This window comes from Mus caroli, chromosome 10 (assembly GCF_900094665.2).
Source record: "Mus caroli chromosome 10, CAROLI_EIJ_v1.1, whole genome shotgun sequence".
NCBI classification, from domain to species: Eukaryota; Metazoa; Chordata; class Mammalia; order Rodentia; family Muridae; genus Mus; species Mus caroli.
In genome coordinates, this window is record NC_034579.1 from 85,996,539 (window position 1) to 86,000,540 (window position 4,002).

Sequence of the window (4,002 nt, forward strand, 5' to 3'; positions counted from 1 at the left end):
GGCCTCTGCATCAGCTCCTGCTCCCTGACCTGCTTGAGTTCCAGTCCTGACTTCCTTTGGTGATGAACAGCAGCATGGAAGTGTAAGCTGAATAAACCCTTTCCTCCCCAACTTGCTTCTTGGTCATGATGTTTGTGCAGGAATAGAAACCCTGACTAAGACACCTCTCAAATGTCTCACTGAGTTAAAGTGGTTACTTTAACTAGCTGGGTGAGAGCTAGGATGCTGGATGCCAATATATCCAATTTCATATTCCTGATGGCCATCCTAAATACTGTCCCACGGCCTAGGACATATCATTCCAGGTGCTACACTATAAATCTTGGAGTAATGCTTTGGATTTATTTCTTTCTGATCTTACAGCCAAACCTATGCTACATCCCTGTTATCCTTGGTTACCATACAAGACCTGCCTACAGAAGAGTTGAGATGTCTCCTAGTGGGCCTTATGGTGAATAAAGCCATCAGTGATGAATTTGGCTTAAGGAAAACAAGTAGTCTTTCTGCAAGCCAGCATGAGTGCAGGGAGGTCAAAGATGACTTTAGAAGAAACAGTTCCTCCACTTCCCATTATAGAGACTAGTTGCTACATAAAGGGGCCTCTTACTTTTTTTTTTCTTTCAGAAAATCAAGTGTAAGTCAAAAGGATTTCCCACACAACAGATCTGGAGCTAGCAAAAGGCACTCTCCAAAATGAAGCAAGCAGCATTCTTCCCATGGGTCACTTCAAAGAAAGTACAAGCACGCTTACAGCACCGGAAAGAAAAGGCAGAACGTAAAATGAAACCTGGCTAGCCTTTGAATGCATGGAGAAACACACTCCTCAAGTTCTTCACCAGTTCCTTCATCCGAAGTGTTAAACAAACTCAGCAGGTTCAATGAGAAGAAACTTCCGCAGCTTCAAGTGAGCAGACTATGGAAAAACACAGAGATGGCAGATGAAAGCGACTTACCTGAGATGTCTGAGTTTGAGGTTGGAGTCACAGAATTCTCACCGGATCAGCCACAAGAACCTGGGTCAAACAGAACAGATGGCATGGAATCAACTGATGACCCCCTCACCAATCACCTTAAAGCTATAGCATCAAGAAAGCAAAGGAGACTGTGAACCCTTCAGGATGGCACCGCAAATGCTGGTTGAAAAAGATCCTTTGTTAGAAAAGTCCATGCAGTCTGCACTTCAGCAGAATTTACATGAGCAGTGTGGGGAAGGGCCAAGGCAGCTCAGCACAGAGGATGACACTTCTTAGGAAGAATTGGCACTCCGGCGGAAAAGTGTCTCTTGATTGTTATTCCAGAATAGCATAAATCTTCCTGAATGGATTTTTTTGTGATGGAAGGAAATGTTCTGTGATAGTCACATTCTAGTGTCATGTAAACACCTAAAATAATCTATTCAGAATTTTTTCCCAACCATACAGCCTCCTAATTTACACACACACACACACACACACACACACACACACCAGTGTTTAGTTGGTGTCTGAGCCTACTGGAGGCCAGCTTTTTGTGCTTACTCATGTTCTATAGACCTCTAACTATGTGAATGTGTGGCCCCAGGGTGTAGTTTATACTTAGAGATTGAACTTCAGAGTAAATTATAGCATGTGAAAATGTTGGACTTTTGAGGTGGAATATTTATTGACTTTTGGCTTGCTTTTCTTTAGCTTTGTTGCTTTGATAAAAATCATCGTACAATAAAATACATTATCTTTGAACAAAAAGACCCCAGACCACCATGGCCTTCCTAAGAAATTTCTTCCTGTCCCCTATGATGTAGTCTTCATCTGGAAGTCCTTAGTGGAAATCAACATGGCAATAGTTTTCCAACCTTTACTTCTACATTTTCTGGAATTTTAAATGGAACTATATTAGGTGGATTTTTTGTAACTTTTATCTTACAAATCTATGAATAATTAGACATACTTGGCGAGTATGCATAAGTATTTAGGCAGGAGTAGAGTGATGCCTCGAGTTAACTTTGAAATCCACCAGAAAAGTTAGGAGAATAGATGGACAGAGAGATGACAGGTGGATAGATGTTTGGACAGATATGAGATTTATCCATGTTGTTGTATATATTAACAGCTTATCTATTTTTTTAAGAACTAGTATTTCTCTGTGTTACTATGCCTCTTCTTTGTCTATTGCTTGTTTGTTTTCCAGGAGTGAAGATGGAACCTCGGGTCTTCGGTACACCGAGTGAGCAGTATACTACTGAGCTCCATGCCCATCATACCATGGTTTCCCTCCATAGTCCTACTGGCAGTCGTACGTGTTATTTCCTCTTTATGCTCATGACAACAAAGCCTCTATGGATGTTCCTGGACAAGTCTTCATTGTGAACCTATATTTTCATTTTCCTTGGATCATTTCACCAGAATTGAAATCTCTGGGTCATGGGAATTCAGATTGTTAATTTCATTTTAGAAAGCAACCAAAACAATTGCCAGAACTTGGTAGAAGAGTATATGCCAGTATATACACCTTGATGTATATACACCTTGGCAAGAAACCCTGGCCATCAAGGTGTAGCTACTCAGAATGGACTCGATCCCTTTAGTGGAAAAGCTCTCCATCCCTCACTTCTGCCTTAAACAGAAATAGGAGAGAAATGACCTTTCCCCTTGCCTTCAATCCCATCCTTCCTTTTACACCATCTCTGTCCATCTACTCAAGGTGTCCCCTTTGTTCTCCAGGAAAAGGAATTCTCTGTTTTCCCATTTTTCTTTTCTTTTTCCTTGTTTCCCCCTATGCTGTGGTTGGGAATGACCACTTAGGTTAAACAAGACATGTTACATGCAAGAATCATTCTCTCCGGTATAGAATGGAAACTCTGAGTTACACAAGGGCTGAAGAAGGACATACCTGTCAGGGGTTCAGCTTTCCTAGAAGAAGCTGTATATCAGCTCTGTGTGGCAGACATGTCTGATGATGCGTCAGACAGACAAGAGATGAACAAGCTGTCTGCAGTGCAGTGGAGAACCCACAACATTGTAGGAAGTGTTTGAGGTCGGCACTCAAGTTGTTGTGGTGGGGTAGATAACTAACAATGGCAACAGGGCTGTCAAGACCAGAGGCCAGGTACCTAGAAAGACAGAGTGGCAGCCTTCAGAGGATATAGGTCACTTGGGATGTGATGGTCCACAGTGGCTTGTAAATTGTACAGGGTTCAAGTTTCCATACAGAGAGTTCTATGCAACAGAGGCAGTTGTGATAAGTTCACAGCTGCCAAGTCACAGAGCAAGCATGTTTTAGGCCTGGATATAGGATGTTATTATACTCATACTTGCTGACCTCCAGGCCCAGAAAAAGGTGTAATAAACCTATTCATTCTAAAATGTCCCTCAAGTACCCTCTACCCAGAGAGTTCATCACTCACCAACTCTAGAGAGAAATGTGTAAAGGAATATCACTGGTTACCACAGAACATCTATACTGAAGGGTGTGTTCAGTGGTTCAAAGCAAAAAGGAGACGAAAGATACAATGTCCCTCTATGCAACTTCAATCAAACATCAAGAGCAATGGAGAATGATAGTGACAGCATAGTGCAAGAGGGAAAATGCTTTTTAATCTGGGTTGGCTAGTAATACTGCTCATTGCCCTAGTGACCAATTAGAGACTAGCAAACACACAGTATCATAGATAGTGTTTGACCTTGGCACTTGCTGTCTTGCCTCTGTGGATCTTCCTGCCACCATGGAAAGGAGCTTGAGTTGGCCTTTTTGAAGTTTAAGAGAGTACTCTGGGTACTTCAATGATTTCAGAATTCCTAGATGAGGCCAGTATAGTCCTTGGAGGCCCAGGAAAACTACCTAGACTGAAAGAACCTTGCACATAATCCACAGAGTAGAGAAAGTAAGTATTTGCCACTCTGAAACATCCAAGCTTGGGTTTTGTTAAAGAACTAACTAACTAACTAACTAACTAGCTAACTAATGAGCTAAGTGACCACCTAAATACTAATACAAAACAATAAAACCAGTATTAAAACATTTCCA

General features: G+C 41.6%; 1 pseudogene; it reads left to right on the forward strand.

Moving 5' to 3' along the window:
* Nucleotides 1-448: 448 nt before the first annotated feature.
* LOC110302734 lies at nt 449-1,250 on the forward strand (annotated as a pseudogene).
* The last annotated feature ends 2,752 nt before the right edge of the window (nt 1,251-4,002 follow it).